Source organism: Trifolium pratense, linkage group LG5 (genome assembly GCF_020283565.1).
Source record: "Trifolium pratense cultivar HEN17-A07 linkage group LG5, ARS_RC_1.1, whole genome shotgun sequence".
In the NCBI taxonomy this organism is placed as follows: domain Eukaryota; kingdom Viridiplantae; phylum Streptophyta; class Magnoliopsida; order Fabales; family Fabaceae; genus Trifolium; species Trifolium pratense.
Window position 1 is genome coordinate 19,541,206 of NC_060063.1, and position 19,083 is coordinate 19,560,288.

Here is a 19,083-nt window from a genome sequence, read left to right on the forward strand (position 1 = left end):
CTTTGATAGGCTGGGATCAAATGATTTTACCGCAGCCCCACGGTGGGCGCCAAAATGTTCTGGTAAAAACTCAAAGGGGTTTATATTATTGGTTAAATGATGTGGTTACACTTGGTTCAATCCCAACAACCCTGGGAGTTTTATATGTCAGAATTCGATCCTTTTACAAATGAAAGTAGGGAGCTATTTATAGAGCATCTAGTCTTCTTCTCCAAGCAAGGGTTCCTGAAAATCCGGTCCTTAGCATCTTCTTCGGTGGTATAGCGTGAAAATAGGGAAGAAAACCTTGGTCTCCAAGCTATGGCGGTTGTGGGAAGTTGGTTTCTTCCTTCCCAAGTCAGTTGCTAACACAGGGAAGGAAAAGATATTTATAATACTACGGGATTCAACTTCTGGGCGTTGCCTCGCTATCGTTAATCACGCCCTGGGCTTCGTGTCGCCTAATTGGGTGTTTAGGATTTACTTGATTCGGGCCTAGTCTCCTTCTGATATTCATTGGGCTTGCTGGTTATATCCTTAAGCCCATTGCCCAGTCCAAATGTTATTATTTTTATTTTTATTGACTTAATATATGTTATTATTATTATTATTATACAATTCGTATAAACTATAATAAAATATAAATTTTCACAAATAATTTTCAAACTTATCAATAATATTATTTTGATTTGAAATGACAATATTGATTTTTCAACTTACTTTTATAATCCTTCAAAAAAAAAAAAAAAAAAAAACATACTTTTATAAAAATCTTACAAATTGTGTTTTTCTACAAATTTATTGAGAAATTACAATTATCAAATAAAATTCAATAAAATGTCTAATTGCAACAGCAAACGCCTTGCCCTGTCAAACAAAAGCCACATTTAGGGTCGGCCAAATTTACTCTACAAAATTGGTCACACTCATAGTTGGTCCAGTTGGACAAAAGTTTGAAGCAAAGCATCTTTTTTCGGGCGGAAATTTAACATCTCCTGTGACAATCAATAGCAAATTCCATATGAAATAAAATCAAATATTGTAGATTGATATTTCAAACAATTTTCTTTGAAAACACAACAAAGTTGAGTTATAGATCTAGTTTCTAATCTGCAACCATGACTGAAGCAATGCAAATAATTAGAAAAGTTAAAAGGAGAGTATTGATGTAGAATCCCATTTTACTTTGAAATGTTAAAATTGTTATGTCAAAATGGTAATCCTCTCCTTTCATTGATCATGCTCATGAGCTTATATAAGCAAAGCACCACATATAAGCCAATGGGCCAAAGTACAACATTTGTATTGGGCTTAAATACATGAGGCCCAATACCTAACATAATCCTCCCCTATTTGTATGACTATACAATTATCAAAACATACAAAATAAACAAGAATTATAAAAGCAATACAAACTAAACCAAGCCAGGCCAAGAGAAAGGTAGCATGACAGGCCAGACATGCTCACTGGCGCGCGCCAACCTAGCAGGCCTCAGGCACAGACAGACAAGCCAGACAGGCCTTGCAGGCCTCAGATACAGCCAAACAAGCAGAGCTTCACAACTTTCGAGGGGCCATCATTCCCAATTTGCTCCTTGTAACACCCAAACCCGTTATTTAATTAACTCTGCCTTTATAAAATCTTTTTCGAAAATACGCAGCGGAAAAATTGAAAATCTGATTATAAAGCGCTGGTTTGAATACTACAAACTTCATTCAAAGATAATACTAATACATTTATCTAGTAAAATATTCGAATGAACTAAAAACAAAACCTCGCATCGAACGATGCGTTATTAGTTATACAAAACGGATACTTTTCAAATGAAAGCTTAAGACCAACAGAGTATACTAAGAGGATTACATGCATATACATATAAAAACCCCTTTTTCCCATGTCTCAATCAGAGCAGAGCTTCACCATTGCACTCGGACGAGGCTAACACATAACCTGTCAACCTGGACCCCCAAAGGTCCAGCAATTAACACAAAGCAGAGAGTTAGAAAACATAAACATAAATATAAGTGTGAGTAGTATACTACACACTTCACACGCTATCATACATTTCTAACTCACGCACATACATCGTCAAATGCGACTACCAATTAATCATTCATTTACAAACACACCAATCATAGAGTTTCACGTCTTCTCGGACACTACCAAAGTGTTCATTTTATAGTCATGACGGACTCTACACTTGTTCATTTTATAGTCATGACGGACTCTACACTTGTTCATTTTATAGTCATGACGGACTCTGCTCACATACCAAGACATGGCAACAATCACAGTATTAAACAATTAGTAAATACCAAAGCTTAACACATACGGAAAACACATTACAATCCAATCAGATAATGTCACATAACAATTATCAAGTATGTGCACATTTACCCTAATGCAATCTAATGCCATTTACTCATGTCATGTCCCCTAGACACAACTAATGCATGTGGTACCATTTCCACGTTGTTCAGATTTCAGTCATGACGGACTGTTCAGATTATAGTCATGTACGGACTGTTCAGATTATAGTCATGCACGGACTCTACATCAGTTTTACATCATGCAGGATAAGCGTCTCACCAATGGTGGACCAAACCAGTTTTACATCATGTTGGATGCTGGCCAACTTAGACCATCTCATTCAGTTTTACATCGTTGCTGGATGGTGTCAGTTTTAGATCATGCAGGATCATCATCAATACAGTTTTAAATCATGTCGGATCTTGGTTATCATCAACCATCTCTCCCATAAAGAGGAGTCACACAGTTTTATATCATGTTTGGATATGGGCTCCAGATCTCGGATAACATAATCCCATCTTCGGCCACTTTTCATAAACATAAACCATTTTCATCAATTATTGGAATTCACATGATTCCCATAACACAATTATTCATGAATGCATGATTACTTTTAAACACATCAAATACATGACGCTATCTAGCTCGAAGCTATTCATTCACTGATGCGGAAACACAATTCCAACATCTAACACATTAGGATAACACAATATCCTATCACTCAAATCATAATTATTCACATGATAATTATCTGCATAGCCATTTTTATACACATAAAGTTTCATTTACACTTATGTCATAAAACACACATCATTTCCTTAACATTGCAAATTAATGCTAAAACATAACATAGTCACTTGAACTACAAGTCATTGCATACGCGTGCGAATCATATAACGATTAACAATAAGCATTAACAGCATCAACATGTATCAACAATCATGTAAGGATACCCTTAAACCATGTTACAAGTGCCTAATTGCACTTAAAACAATTATCAAAAAGTTGCTGTCACAGTGCTGTTCGCTAAGCGAAGCCGTAGCGAACCGTAGCGAACTACATCAGTTGTCACAGTGCTGTTCGCTAAGCGAAGCCGTAGCGAACAGGTAGCGAACTTATTCGCTAAGCGAAGCTCAGTTCGCTGTAGCGAACTACATCAGAGGATTACAGGTACATGGCGAACAGGTAGCGAGCTTGTAGCGAGCATGTTCGCTGTAGCGAGCAGGTAGCGAACCACACCAGAAAATATCTGTTCTTGAGTTTTCTAAGGCGGTTTAACATGGAATCCACTCAAAAATCCATCTAGACATGTTATAAATTCTTATAAACAGCTAATTCAAGCATATATGGTATCTATGAACATTAATTAACACTCACAAACACCCACATACATCACACTTACAAATTCATACCAATTTCTTGCATTTTAAGCAAGTTTAACAAAACATGCAAATCATTGATCAAACATCTACATATTCCCACTTTCAACTCCCCAAAGTTGTTTACCTCATCTACCATGAGTTCACTACACATGTTAGGATCAAAAGAATCCATTTCCATTAAGAAAATCACCCACAAAACCCACAAGAAAATAGAGTGGAAAGAGTTTGGGAATGGAGGAATCGACATCCTCCCCTCTTTCGAATCACTCACGAATATGTAATCTAACTCTCGTACCTTAGTTCGACGATTCCTCGAGCTTGCTCTTCTCTTTCTCTCCCACGAGCTCTCCCTCTCCCTCATGAGCTCCTCCTCTTGCTCTTTCTCAAGAATTGCAACTTATGAGACTATTCATGGTTGACTTGCTACTTATAGCTCTCTCTATTCTCATGGATCAAAGCCCAATTGGCTAAGCCCAATAACCACTTACACGCCCCAAGGCCCAATCAACATAACTTCTCGCTCAATAACTTACGTTTGCGCTAAATGATTATTCGCCGCTTAATAATTTAATTATAAATCACGCCCTCGCGTAATAAAATAATTAAACAACGAATACTAAATTTTGGGTCGTTACAACTCTACCCCCCTTAAAAGATTTTCGCCCTCGAAAATTACCCGACTCAAACACAACTCCGGATAAACTCCCTCATCCGACTTTCTAATTCCCAACTTGCATTCTAACCAACGGGTTTTCTAGTCATAATACCTTAACCGATACGGTCTCTTACACAACTCCGATTCAAAATCACACTTCTTCCGGATTCGTACCAACAAAACATACAAACTCCAAACCAAACCAAGTTTGACAAAATCAGTCAATCCCAATCGACACAATCTCGTCTACTCATCAACAATAGATCAAGGACAGCTAATCCCTCGATTTGTCGATAGATAGTCAACAATCGTGATGATGGCATAAACCATTCTCACCAAACTACTTAAAACTTTCTCTTAACATCTTTCGGTACTCACAGCACCGCCCCAAAAATAAATTCTACTCTGTCTAATGCACTCCGAAAAGACACCTCTGTTGCATACTCCGCAACTCCTTTAGTTCCATAGGTTCTCAACATTTTCTTAAATCGTTTCACTGTGCCGAATCTCATTCCAACTATTCATTCGGTAGCACAACTTCTACACTCATTTGTTGTCCAACTTCTCAAAGTTCTTAACACATTCCAAAAATATATTATCTCCAACCGTCAAATTCTTACTTGACATAAGTCACTTTCTTACGTCTTTCTAATACTCGTGCTCGACACGTTTCCAAAGGCCAACTTTCTTATCCCCAAACATCCAAAGGTAACACTTCGCACTTAGCTTCTCAAATCCTTCCAAGAAATGACTACTCGGTTCAAACATACTCAACCTTTATAAATCCTTCCTAGGCTCTTCTTGATCACCTAGTAATCCTGTATTTAAATCTCAGCTACTATCAAAAGTTGATTTTCAAACAACCATGATCTCCGTCTTGTTGATTCCAACACAACTCTCATCAGATTCCTCTGAAAACTTTTCATCAACAAAGCTTCCATCTTTATCACTCTTCCTCCTCTTTGAGGATGAACCATCAAGTGAAAGACAACCAAACAATGGAACATTCTTGCTACGAGTTCCGCTAGAAACACCACCAGTCCCACTTATTGTAATCGGGTTTTCAGTTTCCTAACCACACCTTCCATCCTTGACATCAATCTCCCACTTAACTTAACCCTCAAGGTACCCACCATTCGCATACTCGTCGTATGATCATCACTAGGTTTTCTTACCCTCGACGCACACGTCTTCTCCGTTTCCCAGCAACGGTTTTCACTTAACATTCAATCTGCTCCATCGTCCCCCAATGGCCACATTCTCCCTACGGCTAAACAACTTCATTCCGACTCACTCCGAAATGATCATCTGATACTTCCTCCAAAATATTCTCCAAATAAGAACTCCACTTCGAACGACGCTACTCAATCTTAAACAATCCACTTCAAGAACATCTCTATTCGTCCTTATTTCTCGCGTTCGAAACATCTTGGAGAGACAAAATCTTCTCCCCGACTTATCTCAAACCCACCTTTACACTTCCACTAGAACATCCGGTGTAAGCACCTAACGGTTCTATCATCTCTAAACATATTCTTCCTAAGAAGAAACTAGTATCGACATCGTTTACACGCATGTCGCATACAAGGGACAAAACCTAACCCACGATACCTAAACACTAACACAAATTCATGTAAGCATTCAAGTAACCTATACTTCCCTCACTCCTCAAAGTTAGGAAATCAAAACAACACAAGAAAAATGAACATTGCGTAGCAATAATTCATACTCACATTCAATCAACTCAGAACAAGACGTCAACAAAATAAATTTCTTGTCTGGCTCCCTCGCTTAGCAAAAGCTAGCGAGCTCCCGGCGAGACAAGTCAAAAACATTCACAGGACTTAGCAAGACTTAGCGAGACTCGGCGAGGTTCATTCTTCGCCTAGCGAGCACATCCAAAAATATGGGTGCTCTGCTACGGTTTTGAACTTACGCTCACTAAACTCTCGTTTTCTCGACTCACTAATCCACAAAATCTAAAACATCAAGCATATAACATCATTATAGACTTGAAAGCACAATTAGAATCATGCATCAACAATCATCTAGTACATGTTATAAACAAACATATAACAAACACATACCAGGACACATTAATATCCTACTCTTCTCACCATTTTGAAAATTTAATTTTCACTTACTCAAAAGAAAATAACTCTATATTTTCACCAAAATCTTCAAGAAATAATATTAGTTTTTAAAATTATTTCAAATCATTACCACATGCAGTTTTATATCATGCCGGATCATCACATGCAGTTTTACATCATGCCGGATCATCACATGCAGTTTTACATCATGCCGGATCATCAACAATTAGCAATAAGCATCTACAAACCAAAAGTTCAAACCACACAAATTTTTAAAACTTTAAGCATAAAAATACTCAACCACTACTTGACTTGATAACTTATAACAATGATAAGTATCAATCGCATCAAGTACACACAACAAGAAAAGACAGACACAACTGGCACACACGCTCACTCGATCTGTCTGCACAGAACGGCTCTGATTGACACATAACCTCACAGTCCGAAGACAACAGCTCTGATACCACTTTGTAACACCCAAACCCGTTATTTAATTAACTCTGCCTTTATAAAATCTTTTTCGAAAATACGCAGCGGAAAAATTGAAAATCTGATTATAAAGCGCTGGTTTGAATACTACAAACTTCATTCAAAGATAATACTAATACATTTATCTAGTAAAATATTCGAATGAACTAAAAACAAAACCTCGCATCGAACGATGCGTTATTAGTTATACAAAACGGATACTTTTCAAATGAAAGCTTAAGACCAACAGAGTATACTAAGAGGATTACATGCATATACATATAAAAACCCCTTTTTCCCATGTCTCAATCAGAGCAGAGCTTCACCATTGCACTCGGACGAGGCTAACACATAACCTGTCAACCTGGACCCCCAAAGGTCCAGCAATTAACACAAAGCAGAGAGTTAGAAAACATAAATATAAATATAAGTGTGAGTAGTATACTACACACTTCACACGCTATCATACATTTCTAACTCACGCACATACATCGTCAAATGCGACTACCAATTAATCATTCATTTACAAACACACCAATCATAGAGTTTCACGTCTTCTCGGACACTACCAAAGTGTTCATTTTATAGTCATGACGGACTCTACACTTGTTCATTTTATAGTCATGACGGACTCTACACTTGTTCATTTTATAGTCATGACGGACTCTGCTCACATACCAAGACATGGCAACAATCACAGTATTAAACAATTAGTAAATACCAAAGCTTAACACATACGGAAAACACATTACAATCCAATCAGATAATGTCACATAACAATTATCAAGTATGTGCACATTTACCCTAATGCAATCTAATGCCATTTACTCATGTCATGTCCCCTAGACACAACTAATGCATGTGGTACCATTTCCACGTTGTTCAGATTTCAGTCATGACGGACTGTTCAGATTATAGTCATGTACGGACTGTTCAGATTATAGTCATGCACGGACTCTACATCAGTTTTACATCATGCAGGATAAGCGTCTCACCAATGGTGGACCAAACCAGTTTTACATCATGTTGGATGCTGGCCAACTTAGACCATCTCATTCAGTTTTACATCGTTGCTGGATGGTGTCAGTTTTAGATCATGCAGGATCATCATCAATATAGTTTTAAATCATGTCGGATCTTGGTTATCATCAACCATCTCTCCCATAAAGAGGAGTCACACAGTTTTATATCATGTTTGGATATGGGCTCCAGATCTCGGATAACATAATCCCATCTTCGGCCACTTTTCATAAACATAAACCATTTTCATCAATTATTGGAATTCACATGATTCCCATAACACAATTATTCATGAATGCATGATTACTTTTAAACACATCAAATACATGACGCTATCTAGCTCGAAGCTATTCATTCACTGATGCGGAAACACAATTCCAACATCTAACACATTAGGATAACACAATATCCTATCACTCAAATCATAATTATTCACATGATAATTATCTGCATAGCCATTTTTATACACATAAAGTTTCATTTACACTTATGTCATAAAACACACATCATTTCCTTAACATTGCAAATTAATGCTAAAACATAACATAGTCACTTGAACTACAAGTCATTGCATACGCGTGCGAATCATATAACGATTAACAATAAGCATTAACAGCATCAACATGTATCAACAATCATGTAAGGATACCCTTAAACCATGTTACAAGTGCCTAATTGCACTTAAAACAATTATCAAAAAGTTGCTGTCACAGTGCTGTTCGCTAAGCGAAGCCGTAGCGAAGCCGTAGCGAACCCGTAGCGAACTACATCAGTTGTCACAGTGCTGTTCGCTAAGCGAAGCCGTAGCGAACAGGTAGCGAACTTATTCGCTAAGCGAAGCTCAGTTCGCTGTAGCGAACTACATCAGAGGATTACAGGTACATGGCGAACAGGTAGCAAGCTTGTAGCGAGCATGTTCGCTGTAGCGAGCAGGTAGCGAACCACACCAGAAAATATCTGTTCTTGAGTTTTCTAAGGCGGTTTAACATGGAATCCACTCAAAAATCCATCTAGACATGTTATAAATTCTTATAAACAGCTAATTCAAGCATATATGGTATCTATGAACATTAATTAACACTCACAAACACCCACATACATCACACTTACAAATTCATACCAATTTCTTGCATTTTAAGCAAGTTTAACAAAACATGCAAATCATTGATCAAACATCTACATATTCCCACTTTCAACTCCCCAAAGTTGTTTACCTCATCTACCATGAGTTCACTACACACTAGTAGAAAAATGACATATTACATAAGCACTTTACATCTGTGGAACATATATCAGATGTGAAAAGCTATATTGAGTGGTCTTTTCATCTGGTTTCAATATCCACAGAAGTGAAAAATACATGGGCAAAACATTTTACATCTGATTTCAATTTCACCAGAAACAAAACTGAACGCGGTGGCAATTCTGTAATTATGACGAAAATTGTCTAAAATAAATATATATCTGTGCATAATATCCACAGATGTAAAAGGTCAAAAAAATAAAATATTTTTTTTGGAATCAAATAAGTCAATTATAAGAGTAAAAAAAAAACTCAATCTTATCTCTCTCGATACCCAAACATTCACGCGAACAAACCCTCAGCCTTCCTCTCACACCAAACTCGATTGATTCCTCTCACGCCAGCAACCTAAAATCAACTCACCACCACCCGCTTCTCTCAGCCGTCCTCTCTCTCTCTCTCTCACTCTCAGCCTTCCTCTCTCTCTCTCTCACTCGTTCTCTCGAACTTGTCAAATCGAAGCTTCTCTCTTGAACCCTAGCTCCAAATCGAAGCTATAAGGGGAACGAATTGAAGCTTCTCTCCACTCTCACTATTATCGTCCTTTCTCTTTTTTCTCACCGGTCTCTGCTCTCACGAATCGAAGCTTCTCTTTCTCTTTCACTATTGTCGAACCTTCATCGATTCAGGTACTCTTTTTTATTTTATTTTATTCCTTTTTAAATATTTCCATTTTCTGTATATTTATTGATGATTCTAGAATACTTGTAGAACTATTTCTAGTAGTGGATTCAGGTTTTTAGGTGATTTCTTTGTGTTTGTGGTTTGTTACTTGGTTTTAGCTCTTAGAACTGTTTCCATTCTGGTTTTACTGTGTTGGTTTTTTCTAAAATTTTTCATTCGTGCACTTCATGTGTAATGTCTCTTTGTAACTTAATTTGTTGCCTTCAAGGTGTTTGTTATTTGACTTATTTTTTCATCTGTGCACTTAAAATGCTGGTGTACATCTTTGTGTTGTTATTTGACTTATTTGCACTTAATGTGTTGCCTTCAAGGTGTTTGTTAAATGTCCTAAGTGGTGTTATTTGAATTTTTGTTATCTCAATTGATTGGAAATTTTATGATGGTGTTTTGTGGATTTGAACGAGGTTTAATCTAGCAACTTGAAAATTTACTCGGTGCAGAGTTGAGATCAATTGTTGGTTCTAAAGTAATTTGGTGGAAAAATTATCTAACCATCGCTTGTGAAAAGAACAAATATTCTACTCTGTTAGGCTATAGTAGTTTCAATTCAGTTTCTAAAGTTATTATATAAAAGTTATTATATTTTTGAAGCTCCCTCTCACTCGAACCCGTTGAATTTTGTATATGCTGAGTTCTTGAAGATAACGCGTACCTTCTCTTTCATTTCTCAGGGATCCCTACTTAGAGTGTGTCAATTCAGACCATCAAAGTTTGTTGGCTTAGCTATGAGCAAGGTCAGTCATTAAAGTTTTCAGTTTATTCTAGGATTGGACTATGTATAATATTTCTCCTTACCAATATAAAATAATGCATCAGTTGTTATAGTAACAACAATATAAGTACTAATAACTAAATGTTATTTATGTCTTTACTTGAGTGTTTACTAGTGTACCAAGAACAAGGAAAGTGATTTCCTTGTCCCAATCCATTGGTGTTTTTATCTTCATGGGGTGGCAGACATTGTCTCATATGCTATGCAACAATGGTTTAATTTCAAGTCTTAAATGTAAAGAATATACTTGAATATGCTAGAATTTTTCAAATTGTAAGTAGCATGTGTTGTAGGTGACATTAGCATGCCTCTTTTTCAAATTGAATATACTCAGATTGTAATTATTGGGATTATGGTAACCGTTGATTCTCGATTGTATTTGTTATTGTGTAGTTTCTAAAAAGACTCATAATTTTTGTCTATAACAGGAGATTATATAACTTGGTCTGTTTGGTTGAGAGAGATCAATGGTTGCTATGGCCGGGCAGAAAGTAATGCACTATTGTCATCATTTTAACTACACAAATTGAACTCAGCTAAATGGCAATTTTTGACACATGTTAATCACACATCCAATCTGCAAAATTCCTAGCTGGAAAATTTTTAAAATTTTTGCTTCTTTTGGCCATGATTTTGAATTATCTTTCCCTCCAATTCATCTGTTCGCTTATTGGGCCTAAGGCAAGAGTCCAGTCCAACCATATTAACCAAGCCCGGTCCGGATTGTGCAAAATAATAAAAAAAAAACGCATAATTTGCAAACAAAGACAGCGAATGTCACTGTTATGTCGTTTTCATCTTCTCCTTTCGCACATGTGCTCTCTGAATTCATCTTCTCCTTTCGGCTATGAACTTTGAAACAATTTTCAAATCAAAAGTCTTCAATCCCTTATCCATGCAACATCTACTTCTCACACTGTCAAAGCTTAAGAAATTCCATTTTAATCCCTTATCTCTCTTCAAATACTCCTCTAATTTGGGAATTTTTTCTCATGTCTTTACAAGATGAAAAACCCAATGTTGAATAATACCCATTTTATTGATTCATTCTCTGTTGATTTTGCAGGTTTGGTCAAGGCGCATGCAGTTTAAATTTCCCTCCAAAGGGATAAGATCAGATGAATAGGTAAAAGGTAACTTTGAATTTCAATTTCAGATTCTCCCACCTTAGGGTTTAATCGATTTATTCATTTTATAATTGAAATAGGGTTAGAGGTTTTGTCTATTTAAGCAGGTATGTAGTTTATTGTCTCCACTGCACCAAACAAACTATATTAAGCAGGTATGTAGACTTGAACTGTATTGGAGTTTTTCGTTAATTATTTCTTCCAAACCCTAATTTAAATTTTTCTTTACCCATCCCTTTTCATGTCTCTCCCTCTCACTATTTCAAATTTCAAATTTCCAACCATATTTGATATTTTAATCAATGGTTATGGCATGAATAGGAATTTTCGACACCTGCTGCATTTTGGCATGTTGGTTTTTGTTTTTTTCATTTAGATTTACACAAATAGATCTTTTGTTTCTTTTTTAGGAGATTTAGAAGAAAGGAACATGAGTGGCGGCCATGGAGTTGTTCTTAAGAAAGGAATATATTTTATTTTTATTTTTCATTTTCGATTTCTATTTTATATTTTTGCCTAATTTGTTTTTGAATTGCAATTTTTATTTCTGATTTTTGCATTTTCCTCTCATTTTTTCCTTTCTTCTTTCCAGGTAACTCTAGAGGTTTTTGGTTGATGCTGTGAAGAGAAATGGTTTAAAGGTATATTTTCATAGGTTATGATTTTTAAAAATAGGATGACTGATTAGTGAAAGAGTTATTAGAACACTATTGTTCTTATTTCAAAACATTCAATTTTTTTATTTCATTATTAGGATTATTTTGAGTAGTACCATTCTAGAAAAATAAATTGAACCAGAGATGTTAAGCCGGAAAAAATTCAAAGCATGAAATTTCATATTCAAATGACTAATATTCTTATGCTAAACTTATCAACCCAATGATAACAAAGATTTGTCCTTTATAATTCATTTTATCCCTCTCTTCTTTCTCACTCATTTTGATTTTCATTATTGCAGCACAGCCCTATGTTTATACTCATTTTGAGATGCAATTTTATTTTATTTTCTTAAGTAGCTTAGTAGTATGGCGATTAGTCATTTTCCTATTGACCATTCTTTTTCTATGTAATTTTTATAATCCATGAGAATTGGGTAGTGCTTTTGGTGTCAAGAGCAGTTTCAATGAAAACTTGCTGGTTTACGTAAGTAAAATTTGAAATTGAAAGCAACATCTACAATTTATATGCATTATTTTATTCAAACATTAGTTGCACAATGGAAATTTTGAATGGACTGTGTAGTAGCAAACTTCTCACAACTCTGCCTCTGTTCACTCACACTGATGACTCTAGATTTCTATTTGTTAACCTTTCAAATTTTGTATTTTTCTTCTTCCAAACCCTAATTTTAGTTTTTGTTTACCCATTTATTTTCCTTTCTCTTCATCTCACTATTTCAAATTTCTGACCATATTCGATTAATGACACGTGAAGGAGCTTTTGACATCAACAAATTGATAATTTCACCGCTAAATCCGATTCAGATGAAGCTAAACAAAAGTTAAGATTGTAAAGTATTAGTGTTTTTGTTTGTTCATTCTATTTTTTCATTCTGTTTTTTCATTTAGATTGGAATAAATTGATCCGTTTTTCATTTATAGTTTATTTTTGGCTATACTCATTTATTGTTTCAAATATGTGCTTTATCAGTTATGATTTTTTTTTTTTTTTTTGCTGAAGCTGACTGAAATCAGTTATGACTTTTATGTTTTAGATTTAATTTTTTGATTGTGAAAGTGAGCACTCACAAAGTGTTTGAGGAAATGTCTCAATATGAAAAACTGATTGCTTTGTGGTCTTATTTTTGTAGTTTTATTTTATGACTTTTATCTTCCACAAAAAGAGACACTACAATGGATACATTAAGAAGGAAAAGCAAGTACAACAGTGGAAATAGGATCAGCATTGTCACTGCTAGGCTCTATACCTATTGAAGGTAAATATGTTAACTTTTATCATTAATCTTATTCCAATGCCTATGGAATAACTCAGAATGTTACGGATAATGATAAGTTGTGATACTGTAAATCTGTAATTGTTGCAGAAGCAGTGATTTTGGATTTAGTAGGTTTTAGTCTCTATGATGTGATGATTAGAATTAATTATCTGTTAAGAAGCGGTAGGTTTTAGCTGAGTTGAGTTTCAACAATCGTTAAGAAGTAGCTGAGTTTGAATTTTAGCTGAAATAATTATTTGTTAGACTTTATTGACCCTGTCAAAATTACCAGTCCATTTTTTCAGAAAACTATAGAAGAATAAGAGAAAATATTAGCTGAGTTTGGATCTGTTTTGGATCAAGTCAACAAACAAATATATTTGAAATGATTTTCAAGCAAATTAGAGAATTAGAGAACTGTCTGCATCCTTCCCTTAGCATTCAATTTCCATCAAATGACACTAGCTATAGCTTCACATTGAATAAGTGTCAAAAGTAGTGATTGGTCATACATATGCAGAACCTAAAATTCATTGAAACTATAAAGATCTGCATTGTACATACTGTGCTTGCCACAAAGAAATTTATATCATGGGGGCTGAGTTGCCTCTAACGTGATCAAATTGTAGCTGTTTAGTCACTTTGATTTTTCAGTTGCAGTATCCATTTGCATATAGAGCTTTTGTTTTAAATATTTAGAAAGGTAGGCCTCATGTTAATGTCTTTATGCCAGCTTTTATGCTTCTGTCCTATCATATAGCTTCAGTTCTTCATTGTAGCTTACCTTCAATATTTGTATTCATATCAATTTTTGTTTGAACAGGGTATCCTTCGCCACAAATGTAGAGGCCAATATCTCGAGTCAAATAGGACCACAATGAACGACAAAGATCTTCCCCAAGAGGATTTGAAGTCGTTGGATTCAAGCTAAGGATCTCCAATCAAGCGGTGTTTAAATATGAGACGCATCATTTCTATATATCTCTAGAATACATAGGTTATTATTTGTATCAGCATAAGTTTGTTTGGTTGGTGAGAGTTATATACATCTTGATTAATATTGTTTCATCCCAATACATATTGTATGTAGTATAAATATCTTTAATAAAAAATATGAAAGCTTTAATTTGTTTCCCTGGTGTATGCATATTATATTGGAAAAGTAATTGTTATTCTTTAGGAAATTATACCCTCTTTTAAATGTGAAAGCTGTTGGTTATATATAGGAATACAAGGAAGTGGAAGACGATGAGAGAGTGAATAATGCTTAGTCAACCAAATTTTGTTAAATATTAACTTTATTTTTAGAAAAAAACACAATGACATCCTGGAAGGAAGTATTATGTTTATGCATAAATCAACTTTGTTAAATATTATAGAGGGATTATGTTATCATTGTTATGTAACTTTATGATAATTAAGTTTCAAGTTTTATATTTAGAAAAAATACGGGGGCATCCGGTTATGTTTATGCATATATCAAGTTTGTTAATATTATAGAGGGAATTTTTGTTGTCATTTGATTGAATATAGTTATTTGTACTATATACTTCCATTAAATCTTAAGAATAACTAAAAACTATATCATCTAAATTGAGGAGTGAAACTAAGAAACAAAATTTTGACATTTAATTTTATCACAAATTTATGTAACATTTGCAAATTAAAAATTATGTATGAAATTACTAAAAATTGGTGCTTCCCGTGCGTTAGCACGGGCACTACATCTAATATATATATGGGGAGGGATCAAATTACACCGGTGTAACATTTGAGTAATGTTACACCGCTCAATAACGTTTCAACGAATACAAATTTTACAAAATCCACCGTTGAATTGAAAGTTTATATCATATAGATCATTCATGTTCAATTCTATAAAAATCTAAAATCATTTGATATGTTATTGAGAATGATCAAGCTTAACGGTATTCAATAAAAACACATAAAGCGTTAATCTTTATCGGTCTCAATAACATATCAAACGATTTCAAATTTTTGTAAAATTGAACATGGATGATCTAAATGATATAAACTTTCAATCCAACGATGAATTTTGTAAAATTTGTATTCGTTGAAGCGTTATTGAGCGGTGTAACATTACTCAAATGTTACACCGGTGTAAAAATATCAAACGATTTTAGATTTTTATACAATTCAACATAGATGATCTATACGATATAAGTTTTCAATCCAACAGTAGATTTTGTAAAATTTGTATTCGTTAAAGCGTTATTGAGCGGTGTAACATTACTCAAATGTTACACAGGTGTAATTGATCTCTATATATATTGTGCTCACAAATTAATTTTGTATATTCTTCTTACTTATATAATAGATTTAGTCATTTAGAGATTTTTTTTTGGGTATTAACCCTCGGGTTCTCGAGGGAAGGGGGCCCGGAATTCACAATTTGGTCGCGAGGGAAATAAAGCCCGACCACAATCAGGTGTGAATCTTAGAAAATTTAACAAATTATAATATTTGGTGTGAATAAAAAGTAAATTCACACCAGAATGGCAAAAAGAATCTGGTAATGTATTAATTAGGAATTATTTCTTCTATGTATTAATTAGGAATTATTTGAATTTGGTGCCTATTGAAGTCTTGAACATCTGTTAAATGAATCTTTGAATATCATGATATTATGTTAACAACAATTTGTTTGTTGCCAAAATAGGTATTGCTTCATTAGTGATGTTTGTTGATGGTTTACTGCTGTTAGTCTAAATAATGAAGCAGTCATAAGAGTCCTGCAAGAAGTAGGTGTTGCTGTTAGTTTGATGGTTTGCTGCTGTTAGTTGCTTCATTAGATATTTAGCTGCTGTTAATTTCATGGTTTTGTTATTTATAAGCCCGCAAAAATTAGTGTTGGTTTAATCAGATGATATAATCGTCCTCGCCCGTGCGTTGCACGGGTTCCTAACTAGTATGGTCACAAACTAGAGTAACTAACAAATGTTTCTGATATGACCAGGGGACCATAATAGTTTCTATGTAAAGCTGGTGAGTTTAGAGTTTTAAGTTAAAAGGAAAACTTTTTATTGTCATAGCCTGCAATGTTTTTATTTCATGTGTCTTTGCGCATGTAAGAACTAAGAAAGTGAGAAGAGTACATACATGAACGCCTATGAATGAATTTATATGTTATGAGAGGTTTCTCTTATTCTCTTAATCGAATTGGATTTTATGATAACATTGAAATTATGATGGCTTTATTTGTTTGCCAATATCATTATTTTTATTGGTGAAAGAAATGAAATTTTACAATGGTTAGCATTAAAGGAGCTCTTGATTCCTTGTCTTACATATAAAAATGTGTACAAAGGTATAATGTGATTACTTATATAATAGGTTAGTTTTATATAATTTATTTAAGTGCAAATATTTTGAACATATTTCTATGATATGTGTGTATTCTGAATGTGTAAATTTTGCCCATTAAGTATGTAAGAATGATACTAGAATGCTTCAGGTATGCTATATATAGTTTTGTTTTAGACAATTCATGCCACTGTTGTCATGTTATGTTTAGATGGCCCTAATTATTGTGTTCTGGCCTTGCTGTAGTGGGATTTGGCAGGAATGTAGTAGATGCCACTCTATATGAATTATAAATGCATAATTTAGCATAATGAACTAGAGAATAATGTATATGGTACTTGAAGTTTCTTTTGGTATGTTCTTCATGTGTATATTCTTACTTGGTGATGCTACATGCTAGGTTTCAAGTTTGCAATTAAGGGATAACTCATGAGACAACTGGTTCAATGTTGACTTGGACACTTTATCTTCCAAGTAAGCTAATAGTGTAAACCATAATTAGTAGAATAGAAGAGACTTTAGTCAGAAGTAGGAATGAAAATTTCTAATTTTTTTACAGAATAAGTTATTATTTTAATTAGTTTGCCTTGGTTTGAAATATTGTATGACATTTGGTATTTTGGATGATGTTGAATTTTAATGACATTTGATTATATTATGTAATTGTATTTTGGTTGAATGTTGAATTGTAATGCTATTTTAGTTTTTTTTTAATTACAAAATAGGATTTAAAATATATATATAAAAAAAAGCAGGTTTTTGAAAAGAAAAAAAAAATAAAGTTAAGATTTCACATCTGGTGGACTCGGTCAGATGTAAAAGGTCCAATTTAATTTTAAAAAAATAATATTTGATTTTCGCCTTGGTCAGAGGTAAAAAGTGTTTTTTTACATCTGACTACGCCAGATGTAAAACGTATATACTTACTAAGTCTCGTGCGCCTACATCTGACATTTTTCAGATGTAAAAAGTGATTTTTGCCAGATGTAAAAAAGCTTTTTTCTACTAGTGACACATGTTAGGATCAAAAGAATCCATTTCCATTAAGAAAATCACCCACAAAACCCACAAGAAAATAGAGTGGAAAGAGTTTGGGAATGGAGGAATCGACATCCTCCCCTCTTTCGAATCACTCACGAATATGTAATCTAACTCTCGTACCTTAGTTCGACGATTCCTCGAGCTTGCTCTTCTCTTTCTCTCCCACGAGCTCTCCCTCTCCCTCATGAGCTCCTCCTCTTGCTCTTTCTCAAGAATTGCAACTTATGAGACTATTCATGGTTGACTTGCTACTTATAGCTCTCTCTATTCTCATGGATCAAAGCCCAATTGGCTAAGCCCAATAACCACTTACACGCCCCAAGGCCCAATCAACATAACTTCTCGCTCAATAACTTACGTTTGCGCTAAATGATTATTCGCCGCTTAATAATTTAATTATAAATCACGCCCTCGCGTAATAAAATAATTAAACAACGAATACTAAATTTTGGGTCGTTACAACTCTACCCCCCTTAAAAGATTTTCGCCCTCGAAAATTACCCGACTCAAACACAACTCCGGATAAACTCCCTCATCCGACTTTCTAATTCCCAACTTGCATTCTAACCAACGGGTTTTCTAGTCATAATACCTTAACCGATACGGTCTCTTACACAACTCCGATTCAAAATCACACTTCTTCCGGATTCGTACCAACAAAACATACAAACTCCAAACCAAACCAAGTTTGACAAAATCAGTCAATCCCAATCGACACAATCTCGTCTACTCATCAACAATAGATCAAGGACAGCTAATCCCTCGATTTGTCGATAGATAGTCAACAATCGTGATGATGGCATAAACCATTCTCACCAAACTACTTAAAACTTTCTCTTAACATCTTTCGGTACTCACAGCACCGCCCCAAAAACAAATTCTACTCTGTCTAATGCACTCCGAAAAGACACCTCTGTTGCATACTCCGCAACTCCTTTAGTTCCATAGGTTCTCAACATTTTCTTAAATCGTTTCACTGTGCCGA

The 19,083-nt window shown here is 34.7% G+C and overlaps 3 long non-coding RNA genes across 12 annotated transcripts; all 3 read left to right on the forward strand.

Annotated features, from left to right (window-relative positions):
- The first annotated feature begins 9,457 nt into the window (after positions 1 to 9,457).
- LOC123884042 lies at positions 9,458 to 11,180 on the forward strand. Its single transcript, XR_006800618.1, has 3 exons — positions 9,458 to 9,843; positions 10,570 to 10,632; positions 11,099 to 11,180. It is a non-coding gene; the product is annotated as an uncharacterized LOC123884042 (long non-coding RNA).
- Positions 11,181 to 11,445: 265 nt separating this feature from the next.
- LOC123884043 lies at positions 11,446 to 14,866 on the forward strand. Of its 10 annotated transcripts, none has more exons than XR_006800623.1 (6): positions 11,448 to 11,803; positions 11,905 to 11,952; positions 12,208 to 12,438; positions 13,232 to 13,297; positions 13,608 to 13,733; positions 14,557 to 14,866. It is a non-coding gene; the product is annotated as an uncharacterized LOC123884043 (long non-coding RNA). The 10 variants fall into 10 exon arrangements; XR_006800628.1 differs by lacking the exon at positions 11,905 to 11,952 and adding an exon at positions 11,878 to 11,904 and having other exon boundaries at positions 11,779 to 11,796; XR_006800627.1 differs by having other exon boundaries at positions 11,781 to 11,796.
- A 1,797-nt stretch (positions 14,867 to 16,663) lies between these two features.
- On the forward strand, positions 16,664 to 17,736 carry LOC123884045. The gene is made up of 2 exons (XR_006800629.1): positions 16,664 to 16,739; positions 17,458 to 17,736. It is a non-coding gene; the product is annotated as an uncharacterized LOC123884045 (long non-coding RNA).
- Positions 17,737 to 19,083: the final 1,347 nt, after the last annotated feature.